Source organism: Zalophus californianus, chromosome 6 (assembly GCF_009762305.2).
Source record: "Zalophus californianus isolate mZalCal1 chromosome 6, mZalCal1.pri.v2, whole genome shotgun sequence".
Classification (NCBI taxonomy): Eukaryota; Metazoa; Chordata; class Mammalia; order Carnivora; family Otariidae; genus Zalophus; species Zalophus californianus.
In genome coordinates this window covers 37,891,790-37,908,121 of record NC_045600.1, presented here as the reverse complement: position 1 = coordinate 37,908,121, position 16,332 = coordinate 37,891,790, and the positions used below count along the sequence as shown (strand labels likewise).

Below are 16,332 nucleotides of genomic sequence, written 5' to 3'. Positions count from 1 at the left end.
TTTCAGGTTATCTAATTGCTGGCATAGAGTTGCTCATAATATGTTCTTATAATTGTTTGTATTTCTTTGGTGTTGGTTGTGATCGCTCCTCTTTCATTCATGATTTTGTTGATTTGGGTCATTTTTCTTTTTGGTAAGTCTGGCCAGGGGTTTATCAATCTTGTTAATTCTTTCAAAGAACCAGCTCCTAGTTTCGTTGATCTGTTCTACTGTTCTTTTGGTTTCTATTTCATTGATTTCTGCTCTGATCTTTATTATTTCTCTTCTCCTGCTGGGTTTAGGCTTTATTTGCTGTTCTTTCCCAGCTCCTTTAGGTGTAGGGTTAGGTTGTGTATTTGATACCTTTCCTGTTTCTTGAGAAAAGCTTGTATTGCTATATACTTTCCTCTCAGGACTGCCTTTGCTGCATCCCAAAGATTTTGAACAGTTGTGTTTTCATTTTCATTGGTCTCCATGAATTTTTTTAATTCTTGTTTAATTTCCTGGTTGACCCATTCATTCTTTTGTAGGATGCTCTTTAGCCTCCATGTATGTGAGTTCTTTCAGACTTTCCTCTTGTGATTGAGTTCTAGTTTCAAAGCATTGTGGTCTGAACATATGCAGGGGCTAATCCCAGTCTTTTGGTACCGGTTGAGACCTGATTTGTAACCTAGGATGTGATCAATTCTGGAGAATGACCCATGGGCACTAGAGAAGAATGTGTATTCCGTTGCTTTGGGATGGAATGTTCTGAATATGTCTGTAAAGTCCATTTGGTCCAGTGTTTCATTTAAAGTCTTTATTTCCTTGTTGATCTTTTGCTTAGATGATCTGTCCATTTCAGTTAGGGGGGTGTTAAAGTCCCCCACTATTATTGTATTGTTGTCCATGTGTTTCTTTGCTTTTGTTATTAATTGCCTTATAAAACTGGCTGCTCCCATGTTAGGGGCATAGATATTTACAATTGTTAGATCTTCTTGTTGGATAGACCCTTTAAGTAGGATATAGTGTCCTTCTTCATCTCTTATTATAGTCTTTGGTTTAAAATCTAATTTGTCTGATATAAGGATTGCCACCCCAGCTTTCTTTTGGTGTCCATTAGCATGGTAAATGGTTTTCCACCCCCTCACTTTCAATGTGGGGGTGTCTTTGGGTCTAAAATGAGTCTCTTGCAGACAGCATATTGATGGGTCTTGTTTTTGAATCCAATCTGATAGCCTGTGTCTTTTGATTGGGGCATTGAGCCCATTTACATTCAGGGTAACTATTGAAAGGTATGAATTTAGTGCCATTGTATTGCCTGTAAGGTGACTGTTACTGTATATTGTCTGTGTTCCTTTCTGATCTGTGCTTTTAGGCTCTCTTTTTGCTTAGAGGACCTCTTTCAATATTTCTTGTAGGGCTGGTTTTGTGTTTGCAAATTCCTTTAGTTTTTGTTTGTCCTGGAAGCTTTTTGTCTCTCCTTCTATTTTCAATGATAGCCTAGCTGGATATAGTATTCTTGGCTGCATATTTTTCTCGTTTAGTGCTCTGAAGATATCATGCCAGTCCTTTGTGGCCTGCCAGGTCTCTGTGGATAGGTCTGTTGCCAGTCTAATGTTTCTACCATTGTAGGTTACATATCTCTTCTCCCGAGCTGCTTTCAGGATTTTCTCTTTGTCTCTGAGACTCGTAAGTTTTACTATTAGATGTCGGGGTGTTGACCTATTTTTATTGATTTTGAGAGGGGTTCTCTGTGCCTCCTGGATTTTGATGCCTGTCTCCTTCCCCAGATTAGGGAATTATTATTTGCTATTATTTGCTCCAATATACCTTCTGCCCCTCTCCCTCTTTTTTCTTCTTCTGGGATCCCAATTATTCTAATGTTGTTTCGTCTTATTGTATCACTTATCTCCTCAAATTCTGCCCTCGTGATCCTGTAGTTGTTTCTCTCTCTTTTTCTCAGCGCCTTTATTTTCCATCATTTGTTCTTCTATATCACTGATTCTCTCTTCTGTCCCATTTATCCTAGCAGTTAGTGCCCCCATTTTTTATTGCACCTCATTAATAGCCTTTTTGATTTCGACTTGGTTAGATTTTAGTTCTTTTATTTCTCCAGAAAGGGTTTCTCTAATAACTTCCACGCTTTTTTCAAGCCCAGCTAGTATCTTTAAAGTCATGATTCTGAACTCTAGGTCCGACATCGTACTAATGTCCGTATTGAGTAGGTCCCTGGCTGACGGTACTATCTCTTGTTCTTTTTGCTGAGGTGATTTTTTTTGTCTTATCATTTTGTCCAGAGAAGAATAGATGAATAAGAGAACAAAATGCTAACAGGTTAACAACGTCCCCAGCAAATATACTGTATACAAATCAGAAAAGACCTGAAACCAGGGGAAAAGAAAGGGAAAGAAAGAAAAAAGAAAGAGAAAAAAAAAGAAAAAGATAAATACAAAAACAGAACAATAAGAAAAAAACTGAATATGATCAAATATGATCAGGCTAGTTCATAGATCAGTGCCACACACTAGATTTTGGGTGTATTTTGGTTTGTTAGAATAAAGTGTCTCCTAAAATTTTAAAGGAAGAAAGATTTATATATGTACAAAATAAGGGTTGATACAATGAAGGGATGGAAGATGATTGTAAAGATGAAAATTATAAAAGATTTTATAAAAGGAATTGTTACGATAAGAAGTTGTTTGAAAAAAGAAAGAAGATTTAAAAAAAAAGAAAAAATAAAGGGAGAGAATGTGATCAGGCAGGAGACTAGAACAAAGCCATACACTAGTGATTTAGGGTATATTTTGATCTGTTAGAAGAAACTGTATCTCAAAATTTTAAAGAGAGAATAACTTATATATATATATGCCAAAAATAAGGGTAACTACTATGGAGGGATAAAATATGACTCTAAAAATGAAAAATAAAAAATGTTTTTCTTAGAAAAGGGATTGATAAGATGTTGGTTGAAAAAGGGAAAAAGAAAAATTAAAAAAAGCGTTTAAAAAATTAACTTTGAAAAACTAATGAATCATGGTAAAAAAAAGCCATGAATTCTATGTGCAGTATTCCCCTAGCGCTGGAGTTCTCCCGTTCTCCTTGATCGGTAAACTTGGTCTTGGCTTGCTGGCTGTTCGTGCTGATCTTCTGGGGGAGGGGCCTGTTGCCGTGGTTCCCAAATGTTCTGAAAATGGTGGCCTCCCAATCTCCACCTGGAGGAGCTGAGAACTCGGGGCCCCGCTCCGCAGTGCACCCCCAGAGAAAAGCAGTCAATCACTCCCATCTCCCCGGTCTCCGGCCGCACTCCGTGCTCACCTGGCCTGTGACCAAGTGTTTCTATCTCTGGCTCCCGACCCCGTGTGGAGTCTCCAAACCCAGCAGATCCCTGCGGTGCGCTCCCGCACCGCTCCTCCCAGGGGAGGGAGGGGAGTCTCCCCGGATCTGCCGGTTGTTGGGTCCCTGCTGGAGGAGCAGTGGCCCGACTGGGCCGCAGATCACAGTTTATGGCAGCCCTGAGCTGAGAGCCCGCGCCTCGGCTCCATCTCTGCAGCCGGCTTCCCCGCTCCGATACCTGGGAGCTCTGCCGCACTCAGGCACCCCCGGTCTTTCTGTGACCCCGAGGGTCCTGAGACCACACTGTTCCGTGAGGGTTCCACCCCCTGCTTAGCCACTGGAGCGACGTCCCTCAGCGGAGCCGGCTTCTAAAAGTTCTGATTTTGGGCTCCGCGGCTCTATCACTTGCCAGAACTGGCCGACAGAGGCCCCCTCCCCTGCCGTCTATCTTCCCAAATATCGCCTCGGATTCACTTCTCTGCACGTCCTACCTTCCAGTAAGTGGTCGCTTCTCTGTTCAGAGAGTTGTTGCTACTCTCTTCTTTGATCTCCTCTTGAGTTCGTAGGTGTTCAGAATGGTTTGATCCCTATTCAGCTGAATTCCTGAGACCAGATGAAATCCAGGTCTCCTACTCCTCCGCCATCTTGCTCTGCCCCTCTATTTTCCCTTTGTTTTTGAAAGATACCTTCTCTGGGTATAGAATTCTGTCAGTGTTTTTCTTTTAGTGCTTTAAAAATATTTCTTCACTGGGATTTCACGAGGAGAAAGCTGCTGTTCTTATCTATACTCCTCTGCTCATAGTCTTTTTTCCTTTTACTTTTTTTTTTTAAATAAATGGACTATTTTTAGAGTAGTTTTATGTTTGTAGAAAAATTGGGCAAAAATTATGGAGAATTGCCACATACTCTCTCTCCTTCTGCCCAGTTTCTCCTATTATTAACATCTTGGATTGGTGTGGTACATTTGTTACAATTGATGAAACAAACTGATATATTACTACTAACTACAGTCCATAGTTTACATTAGGGTTCACTCTGTTGTTTTTTTCCCAGTTATCTCTCACTGGTTTTTAGCTATTTGGTTATGGTGTGCCTTGGTGTAGTTTTCACCATACTTCTTGGACTTAGGATGTGTTGAGCTTCTTGAATTGGTGGGTTTATCATTTTCGTCAAACATGGAAAATATTGTCTGTCCATGCCTTTTCTCAGATTTTTTTTTCTGCTCCTCTCCTTCTTTCAGGGTCTCCAATTACATGAAGACCTGAAGTTGTCCCCACTGCTCACTGGTTCTCTGTTCAAATTTTACAGTGATTATATTTCTCTGTATTCTTTTGGATAGGTTTCTATTGCTACATTTTCAGGCTCACTAGTCTTTCTTTCTGGAGTGCACAATCTGCCATTAATTCCAATCAATGTAGTTTTTCATCTTGTGTAGTTTTCATCTCTAAGTTTCATTTGAATCTTTCATCTCTATAATATTCAGTCTTTTTTAGTTTCTTGAATATATGGAATATAGTGATATTTACTGTTTTAGTGTCTTTGCCTACAAATTCTATTATCTGTGTGATTTCTTAGACCATTTCAATTGATTGGCTTTATCTTCACTATGGGTGATACTTTTCTGCTTCTCTGCATGCCTAGAAATGTTGGATCAGATGGTGTACATTGTAAATTTTACCTTGTTGCATGCTGGATGTGTAACTTTCTTGAGCTTGGTTCTGGAAAGTGGTTAAGTTACTTGGAAACTGTTTGATCCTTTCAGGTCTTGGTTTTAAACTTTGTTCGGTAGGGCTAAGTAATGTTTTATCTCCGGCTAATTGCTCCTTCCTACTGAGGCAAAAACCTCCCACGTAGTTTAACTAATGCCCCATTAATGAGGGGGTTTTCTATGCTTGCTATTTGAAACAGGCAATGTTCCTTGTTCTGTGTGAGCTCCAGGTACTGTTACCTCCAATCATTTCCATTAATTCTTTCTATGGCTTCAATATTTTTCCTCACATGGACTTAGCAGTGTTTGTCTGAAGACTTCAAATACAGCAGATCTCTGAGTTCGCTTTGTAGCTCTCCTCTTCAGTACTGTTTCAGCAAGTCCTCACAGTCTTGGCCCCCCAACTCCATCTCCTCAAATCAGGGAGAACATCAGCTTTGCCTCAAAACTTTCTTCAGGCAGTCAGTTTGGGTAAGCATAGAACTTACTCGCTTATTTCTCATCTCTCAGGAATCCCTGTTTTTAGTTGCTTAATGTTCAATATTTTCAGAACCATTGTTTATTTCCAGGTTTTCAGTTGTTTCACATGTGAGGCTAAATTTAGTACTTGTTATTTCATCTTGATTAGAGGCAGAGGTCCCCTTGATGAACCCTTAATAATTGAAAGGTTGACCTTGGCTTCTCTTGGATTTTTTTTTTTTAACATGGAAAGTTCGATCTCTTGACATTTCATTTTTTGCTTTCCAACACATGCCCTTCATTTATCTTTCTTGTCTTATAGTGCTTTTGAGACCTCCAGTACAGAATTGCAAGGAAGTGATAACATCAAGTGTTCTTGTCTTTCATAGTCTCTAAGGAATGTTAAAGTTTACTTTTGAGTGTCATGCATGGTTGATTTTCTTTTTCAGGTGGAGAAAATTTCTTTCTATTCCAAGTTACTGAGAATCATTGTCATGAATGGGTGTTGAAACCTATTTAATGATTTTCCACATCTGTTAAGATGATTATACATTTTCATCTTTATTAATGTGGTTAAGTACATTTAAGAGATTTTCCTGATGCTTAACCTTCTTTGTATGTCTGTTACAAATTCTTACTCTCAATGTATTTGTTTTTGATATATCATAAATTTTGTTTGCTGCTTACTTTACAATATTTGCAACTAGCATTATAAGAGATTGATCTACTATATAAATTCCCTTACTGAGTTTATAGCTATCCTTAAAAAGTGATACAAGAAGTCTTTCCTTTTAGAATGGCTTATATAAAAGAGCAGTTACCTATTAACTGTAAGTTGGAAAAAGTTATACAAAACGATCTGGATGTGATGTGTCACTTTTTGAATTTTTTTCTACCTGTTACTTCATTAGTGGTTATCAGTCTATATGTTATCTATTTGTTCTTTTTAAAATTGTTAAAACTTGTTTTTGTTCTCTTGTGATTTTTAAGTGTCCATTATATCTATAAATGTGTTCATTGTCTTAATCTTGTCAGTGGCTTATCTTTAAGAGACTGTCTTCATCTTCCCTGGTTTCTAATGTTTTCTTTGTATTAACATTTTTATTAATATCTACTTTTTATCTTTTTTATTTCTTCCATGTACTTTGCTTTGGTTTAAACTATTGATCAATAACATCTTGAATTGACCATTTATCATATTAATTTTTCAGTCTTTTCCTTGATTTCTAATATATACCCTAAATGAATCCATAAATTTCCTTTAAGTACCACTTTAAATATATCCCACAAGTGTATGATATGTGATATGTTCATTATTTTTCAGTTATAAATATTTTATCATTCCAATTAGGGTTTCTTCTTTGACCCATCAATTATTTAAAAATGTGTATTCTGGTTTCCAAAAGGCATTTTTATAATTTTTAAAACGTCTTTTATTTCTAACTGTATTGAGATTAGAATGTGGTATAATTATATTTTTGAGGCTTCTTCTGTGGCCTAATACATGGCTAATTTTTGTAAATCTTCCACATATTTAAATCACCGTGTGTTCTTAGATTGTTTTCCATCTCACCTCAAGACAGTTTAATACCTCTTGTGTATTATGTTCTGTGTGTTTTCAGGTTAGCTCATCTTTACAGGGGGTATGTTTGTGCTTGATGAGGGGTGTAATCCTGTGTACGTTGGCTTATGGAAGTATTCCTATAGTGCAATTTTGCACTTCTGTTGGGTCTCCTGGATTTCATAGGTGCTTACCCATTTCCCTTATTAATTTCTTACCTTCAGATGTCTGTGCTGTGTTGGTACTATGTCTCTGTGAGAGGTAGACTTGATATTTTTATTTCTCATAGAATAATTTTTTTCTTATTTACAATCCCAGTGGGTAGTAATCTTCCTTGCTACTTCTGTAGGTCCAAACTGTAAGCTGAAATTTACTAGTCCTCTCTTCATAGAAAGGGCAGCCTCTATTAAAGAGTAGTAGCTTTATGGTAGGGTCCTGGATCCAGCCTTGCATGAACCCAAGGGCTTTATTATCCTAGATATCAGCCAAACAAGTTGGTTACCCCTCTGGGATAATACCAGGTATCTTTCGAATTTTACCAGCATTTCTATGAGTTTGTAGTAGGAGGAGTTTTATATGGCCTCAGACTTCCAAAAGCTGGTCTAATTTTTAAAGATGAATAAACTGAAGTTCACCCAAGATCACCCAGTTGGGAAGTGTCAGAGCTGGGATAAAAACCTGTGTATGACTTGCTTCTCTTTGGTATTCTTCCCACTTTGCATTTGCCTTTGTATGATATTTGTGATAGTTAATTTTATGTGTCATTTGATTGTGCCACAGGTGCCAACATAGTGGATCAAATATTATTCTTGGTGTATCTGGGAGGATGTTTCTGGAGGAGATTAACATTTGAATTGGTAGACTGAGTAAAGCAAACTGCCCTCCCTAATGTGGGTGGGACTCACCCAATCCATTGAAGACCTGAATAGAGCAGAAAAGCTGAGTAAGAGAGAACTTTGTCTGCCTGACAGCTTGAACAAAAACATCAGTCTTCACCTCATCGTGGACTAGAATGTACACCATTGGCTCTCCTTGTTCTCAGGCCTTCAGTCGGTCTGGAACTACACCACTGGTCTCCAGGGTCTCCAGCTTGCCAATTAGAGACCTCAGAACTTCCCAGCCTCCGTATTTATCTGAGCCAATACCTTATAATAAATAAATAAATACAAATCGTATATCTCTGCCATTGGTTCTGTTTCTCTGAATAATCTGGCTAATACACTATTGTACTGATTTTAAGTTTGTTTATTCATTATTGAAGGATTTGCTTTATTCCTAACAGTATATTAGACACTAAGGGGATAGAGAAGAAGGGATTAAGACCACAAATTCCTTGAACATGCTAGAGGAGTCACAGGCACATAAACCCATTTAGAAAACGTAAGTAAGATAAATAACAGAAGGTAAGCTCTACATGGCAGTTAAGAATATGGATGGAACAAGGGACATTATTATACTCAGGGCAACATTTCTAATTCAATGGTGCCTGGCTTGTTCGGGTGGTTCCATGCTGAAAATTGATGTGATTTTTGTGGCACCCCATGCAATTTTAATGTATGTATTTTCATCATGAAGCAGGACTCATTTTGCCAGTGGAAAATATGACTAGATGATGTAAGCCATATAACAGTCATAGCATGAGTATGCATATCCATGACAAAACAACTAAGGAAAGAAGCATGATTAGCTACTTCATTTCTTTGTTAATTTTTTTTTTTTTACCTGTTTGTGCATGTCAGCATATGGGATAACAGGCACCCAAGGGACAGAAACTTCATGGGAAAAGTCAAACATTTGGAAAATTTTCCATTAACTTTTCTGCAAATGGAGAGAAGTTATTAATTATCTATCAGTGGCATCAACTGAGGGCTGCTATTCTAATTTATGCATACCACCACTGAATATATGGTGTATGAATTGTGTGCCTTTTCTTGGAATATGGTTTTTATTTTTCTTCTAAAAAAGCTCTTACTTAGCCAAGTGAGCATTTTCAACCTATTTCTTTTCAGTTATCCTGATATATTTGGATCTATTTACTGTAGATTTGGTATTGAGGAGAGTTTGTAGCTTAACGAGGCTCTATTGCAAGATAAAACAATAACTTTGCAAACTTCCTTGAGAATGATTTGCAGCATGGAATGGAAAGATGAGTGGATGAACTGAATAGCTAGAATTTAAAAAACTCACAACACCTGCACATCTCAAGATCCGTTTATTATCTCTCTCAGCCTTGGTTACCCATCCGAGGCCCTTCATTTTAGTATCCATGGCAATGGAATTTGTTTTTTGTCTTCCTAATCAGAACATTTGTAAATTAAAATGTTGATTCACATTTGCTTGTAAGGATTCATTGGAGTGATAGAAAAGTGTTGGGGGTTGGGAAAAAGGGAAAGCAAGAGCAACCATTCTGGTTTTATGTTTTCTCTGCATGTGCAGAAATTTAATTATCAGGTCACCACAGTTCTCAGCAGAGTAAATTACAGTCTTGGCCATTCATTTGTATGTAAATGCCACTATAGCAGGAAAACAACACAACACTTGGGTCCTATCAAGAAATTCCCTTGTTGGAGGCATGTGTATTAGAGAGCAGAGCTGAAAAGAGTCAGGGAGGTTAACAGTTTAGCACTTGCTCTTGTCCAGGTGAGCCCTATTGCAGTGATGAACCTGAAAGTGATGGTCAAAGTCAAGTGTTCAGGAAACATTTGTAGTTGAGAGAGTCAGATAATGAGAAATGAGGGTTTAGTGAGTATGGATACAGGCCTGTTCAGAATACTGCCCATTATGGTACAGCCTTTGTGTGATCCCCATAGTCTGAGCCAAACACCCCACCCCCGATGATTTCACGATGCTTCCTTTCTTATCTTGGATGAGTTTGGCCTGGTGGGGAAGAGAAGTAAGTACTTTTTTGTTTTAGCACAGAATTACGTTATTAGTTGATTCCTTTGATCTTTTGGAGTATTGGCTTCATACTTTGTTCTGTTGGGTTTGTTTCAGTTTTACTTTTAGTCTTAGCTCTAAAGTTGATCAGTCTAGAGTTTTAATGGAATACCTGGAGTCTCTAACTTGGCCAGATTCAAACTCCTGACTCCTGAGACAGGCTGTGGCCCAAATGTCTGCTCAGATTATTTAGCCCTGTAGCTGTTACCTTTGGGGGCTTCTTGGATTCTTTCCCTTGCATTCATATTTCAGGTTTCAGGCAAGTGTTTGCCAAGTTCATATGCAGATTTTGGAGTTCTTTTTCTGTTCCCTCCTTTATGGTGTTTCCCCCTATATTTTCAGCTGCCGTGAATTCTGTTCTCTGACATCTTAAGTCAATAAGGCTTCTGTGTCTGCCAGAGTCCTAGATGCCCTGTACTTCATAGACTTGGCGTTACTTGTAGCAGAAAAGCAATGTAACCATGTATCTCTCCCGGGGAAGTTTCCTTCTTTCAAAAGTGGGAACCTTGGGCGCCTGGGTGGCTCAGTCGTTAAGCGTCTGCCTTCGGCTCAGGTCATGATCCCAGGGTCCTGGGATCGAGTCCCACATCGGGCTCCCTGCTCCGCGGGAAGCCTGCTTCTCCCTCTCCCACTCCCCCTGCTTGTGTTCCTGCTCTCGCTATCTCTCTCTGTCAAATAAATAAAATCTTAAAAAAAAAAAAAAAAACAAAAGTGGGAACCTCTCCAGATTGTCCCTGCTCTTGTTTACTTCTCTATGCCTTCAAATAGTTGACTTAAAATTTTTTTCATGAATTTATAATTGTTATTCATAGGTGAGTTCAAATCACTTATTCTGCTGTTACCAAAACTCGAATCTTCAATGTTTTAACTTTTCCCTAATATAGTGATCTGTAACTAGTTTTAATAAAAGATTTTCTTTTTGACTCACTCACATCTGTTACATGTGCCATCTCTTTGTGCATATAGGAAATGGAGTTGTCAAAATATCTCACAGAAGGTACAGGGTGACAAAGCAGGTGTGCACAGTCCTTCCTCTGGTGCTAGTCCTTTGCCACTAATTAGCTATTTGACTATAGGTGAGTCCCTTAAGTAACCTCAGACCCAGTTTCTGTTCTGTAGAATGAGGGAGTTGGGTTATATCAATGTTTTTCAAACTTTTAAGAAGTGTCAGGACTCCTATTTTTTCCCGAACAGAATCTTATAAAAATATAAATAATATTAGAACAAAATAGCCCTGACTCTAAGGGATGAATGGCCCAACCTACTCAGTGTAGCTGCCCATATGTCCACTTTTGTAGTGGCCTTGAAACTCCTTTGTGGAACCCTAGACTTCCACAGAACATAGTCTGAAAAAAACCCCTAAGGCTGGATAATAAATAAAAATCTTTTTCTCTCCTACCTGAATCCAATAATGGCTAGATGGTGCTTCTAGAAATGTGACCCTTTCTTAGGATCTGAAATGGGCAGTTGTCTCATTTGACCTCCCTTCTACTTTTTCACTTTAACCAACTTGCTGTTCTTATTTCCATCCTTATCCAGCCACCCTGGGCAGATGTTCACTGTGGGTACTTGAGAAATTTAGTATATAAGGGATTTCCTGCAATTGTAGCTAAAAGTAGCACCCAGGTACTACACCACTGAGCACAACCCACCCCCACCTCTCTCCACTTCTCATGTATAAGATGTGAGCAGTACTTCCTTCCACCTAATTGCTCCTATGTGGGTGGGAACAAATTAATGAGCTCAGAGCTGCACTGATCATTTACAAATTCTAACTCCATCTGTGAAATAGCAGCAGACAGGCTTAAGAAATCCTCCCCTTGTATCACCAGTTGGTTGTTTTGTTGCCTTAAAAGAAACAAGAAAATGAGCAGGCTTTGGGCACTGCCCAAATCCAGACAGCATTGCCAACTCTTATTAGAGAGCACTGCACCTCCGGGCTTGGAAAAAAGGATAGTGAGGTAAAGAAGGTAACACAATTCACATTATCGGCTTTATCTTCTCCTCTCCCAGCCCTTGTTTCTTCCACCTTTCCCCTACAACAACCCTGATGATGAGTTTTTAAGTTAGACCCTGCAAGAACAGGCACATTCTTTCCTTTGCATGTAAATGCAAAGCTTCATAAAAGTGTTTCCAACCAGGGCACTGACCTGATGGGGGTTACTAATACTAATACTACTAATAAAACATTTTTGGATATATCATATACTAGGCATGTGCTAAGTGGTTTATTTCATTTATTTTTTTCAAAAGATTTTATTTATTTGAGAGAGAGAGCACAAGCAGTGGGAGTGGCAGAGGGAGAGGGAGAAACAGGCTCGATCCCAGACTCCTGGGATCCTGACCCAAGCCAAAGGCAGACGCTTAACCAACTGAGTCACCCAGGCGTAATTTATTTCACTTAGTTCCCTCAACAACATTAAGAAGTAAGGAATCGCAAAATAAGGACACTGGAATTCAGAAAGAATAAGGAACTTGCTTAGGTCTCAAACTAGCAAATGGAAGATCCCAAATTCAAAGCTAGGCAGCTTGGCTCCAGATTCCACACTCTTCACCACTCTAGCCTTGACTGACGTTATACTTGACAGGCAGTTTCTGTGGCTCTGGAGCCCCACCGTCTTTACTTAAATGTGAAAGATAAAGATGGCCTTGCTCTGCCCCTTCCTACTTAAACTAGAAAAAAAAATCATTAAAAATTAGAGGGAGGGACATTCTGACTCCGTTGCAGTAGGGATTTGGTATTGATGGGTCTTCAGTCAGCTCTGTCTACCTTTCCAAGACAAACTTCGTGCCAGTGCAAGAATCCCACAGTAGCACCCGGGCAGTGTGTGAACAAAGGCATGAAGCTGGGTGGCCAAGCATCAGAAAGGTTGCAGAAGAGTCTGCCTTCTCTTTGGTGGTGGAGATTTGGGTGCTATCTATGATCCCTCTGTATTCTGTGTTGGAGTGAAATGAATAATCTCAACTTTAAGACGTATCCACATCCATGGTAACTGTCCAATTTTTTCCCTATTATTTTAGCAAGCTAATTGGATGAAGGGGTGAAGATTTTAATACAAATTGCCACTGTGTTATTTCCCAGGTACCTAGCATGAAAGGGGTTTTAACTTGGTATTTATAGGGTATTTCAGAAAGTACTATCTTATCTCTGAAATAATTGTCACAACTGAGATGAGATTTTGTGCTTTTCAAAAATTTAAGTTGAATGAAATCCAGATCAGCTATTTAGTTGTTGACATAGACTCATTACAAGGCACGTAGCAGGAATCTTTTAAAAAGATGCTTATAGGGGCGCCTGGGTGGCTCAGTTGGTTAAGCGTCTGCCTTTGGCTCAGGTCATGATCCCAGGGTCCTAGGATCGAGCCCCCTGCTTCTCCCTCTCCCTCTGCCTGCAGCTCCCCCTGCTTGTGCTCTCTCTCCCCCTCTGTGTCAAATAAATAAATAAAATCTCTCTTAAAAAAAAGATGGTTATAAAAATTCTTTCCAGCTCAACCTATGTGATTTTGTGTTCTTAGTGATAAAACAAAGTTGTGTAGATTTTGACCAGGATTTTAGAAAGTTTTTTTTTCTCTTGAGTCAGCAGATGGTAGAGGGAGCATTATGTTCATTTACATTGATTTTGGAGCAATATAGCCTGGGTTTGAATCTCAGTTCCACTATCTACTAACTGTTATGACTCTGGCAAATTACTAACCTCACTTTGTCTCAGTTTTCCCATCCACAGAATGGGAATGATAAAGTACCTATTCTTTAGGTTATTGTAAAGAGTAAATAAGTTAAAATATGTAAAGTTCTAGAATAGTGCCTGCACATGACACATGCTGTATATGGAATTGCTTTTATTATTGTAATAGTACCACTAGTAACTTATGTAGCTGCTGAGAGGTTTTTAGGAAGGATGGCGGGTTTCATTTTTAAATGGAGAATTCCCTGAGATCCTTGGGGAGTGAGGCTTAGAATAGCACATACAGTTTTATTTATAATCTCATGAGGAGCAATAGGCCAGTTATACTGCAGCCTGCCTGTATGTATTCATTCCCACATGAACTGACTGTTCTTCTCTTCTCACAAAGGAAGCAACCTACTGGCAGATTTCAGGGTGGAAGAGGCAGAGCACCCTCCCTCACTCTGAAAATAAACTAGATATGGCTCTAGTGTCCTCACACAATAACGTTTGATGATATGCACATTAGCTAAGAACATAGGTTCTATGTGCAAGTCCCATTTTGTTACTTTGCTAACTTTGTTGCTCAGGGCAAGTTACTTAACTTTCTGTACCTCTGTTTTCCATCTCTATGATGGGAATAATAATGATCCTTACTTCATGGTGTTGCTGTGATGGTTAAATGGGATAATATATGGAAAGTCCCAAGAAGGTGTCTGGAATGTAGTATATGTTTAGTGAAATGGAAATCTTTCCTCTGTGGATGATCAGTGACTCACTGGGAAAAAAAAAACTCAGGGATCATATAATGGTAAATTATTGAATTCTAAAAAAAATGAATGAATTTCAATTATTGATTTTATAGATGGGGAAATACCCACTCACTCAATTTGAGACTGATGACTATGACTACTTACATTTAAAAATCTGACCTTGTAATATAAATGGAATGGAATCTCAGACTTAGAACTCCAATGAATGCTTCATCCAAATAACCCTCCCATGCATATATCCCCCTAACTCCTTCCCAGGTGCATAGCTGGTCCCTTGCTCTAATGGTGAAGGGAGTTTATTTTTGCTCCATTGGTCTCTGGGTCTCTCCCATATGTGATGGTCTATCCCACAACAGGTGCTTTGCACAGCATGTTGAGACATGGGAAGACTGCCTCTTGTGATGGTTTTTTAGTATTAGCAGAACATCTAGTGTCTTTTTTTTTCCAATAAGCTAAAGAAATCTAATTTTATTTTATTATGTTATGTTAATCACCATACATTGCATCATTAGTTTTTGATGTAGTGTTCCATGATTCATTGTTTGCGTATAACACCCAGTGCTCCATTCAATATGTGCCCTCTTTAATACCCATCACCAGGCTAACCCATCCCCCCACCCCCTCCCCTCTAGAACCCTCAATTTGTTTCTCAGAGTCCATAGTCTCTCATGGTTCATCTCCCCCTCTGATCTAGTGTCTTTTGACACTTAGCTTTTCAAGTCTTACTGGTGCTGGTCACAGCCAACAGAATTGAGTGAACTGACAGTGATGTGCTCTTGTATTCTTGGATCAGCTTCTTCATAAAAGAGCAAAACAGATCCAGTGTTGACGTTAGGAAGTTTGGAGTCAGAAAACTTAGATCTAGAGAAGACCTGGGAAAGGATCCAGACATTAGCAATGATCCGGACAGGTCAAGAGATTTGACCACAGGGACTGAGCTGGTTGATGTGAGCATACAGAAGGGTTCTTTCCACTGCCTCTCTCTGGTTCTTCAGAATAATAATTAGAAACATGGCCTCTAGAGATAGGCTACCTTGATTCAAATCTCGGTTCTACCCTTTATTGGGAGCGTAATCTTCAGCCAGTTGTAGACTTTTCTTTTTCTCGATTTTCTCATTTGGAAAATGAGAGCAATAATGGGTGTGTCATGTGGATTAAATGAGATAATATGTGTAAGGCACTTAGGACAGTTCCTGGCACATAAACAAACAAATAAGTGATTATTATTATTCCTAATCTTCTAAACAAACTCAGGAATATCAACTCTTAAATAAGACAGAGAATAGATGTTTTGACCAGGCTGGTACTTAAAGTATTTTCTCTCACTTAAAAAATGTCTTTATAATTTTTTCTTAGTTTCTGATTCAGAAGTGATCTTCAGGACCCATCTGTGAATTAATAACCATACTCTTCCCAAGAATTACTGTATGAGTTTTGGATGGAAGGAGCAAATTTTTAAAAAATAATTTCCCATTGGGGCTCCAGGGTGGCTCAGTTAGTTAAGTGCTTGCCTCTTGATTTTGACTCAAGTCGTAATCTCAGGGTCGTGAGATAGAGCCCTCCCTCTGGCTCCATGCTGGGTGTGGAACCTGCTTAAGATTCTCTCTCTCTCCCTCCCTCTCTCTCAACCCCCTCCCAACTCTCTCTCTTTGTCTGGAAAAAAAAAAAAAAAAACAAAACCCGTTATTTATAATTTCCAATTTACTTTCAGCAAATATTTACAGAGTAGCCTGCCATATGCCTGGCATGGAGATAGGGCCTGAAGGGATGGGAAGGTGAGTAGTCCGCTGTGCCTCTTAATCCCCTGATGTGTACAGGTTAGGTGGAATGGTTGGGAATTAAATAGGTAAATCTGTCACAAGGCTGGAAGGAACACTGATAGGGCAGGGCTGAGAGATATTTTACAGCTCATGGAAGAAGCCCTGAACCTGATTTA

General features: G+C 39.0%; 1 protein-coding gene across 1 annotated transcript in view; it reads left to right on the top strand.

Annotated features, from left to right (window-relative positions):
- SYT16 (synaptotagmin 16) overlaps positions 1 to 16,332 on the top strand; it is a 111,299-nt gene that overhangs the window by 53,168 nt on the left and 41,799 nt on the right. The gene's annotated exons all lie outside the window — the stretch shown is intronic.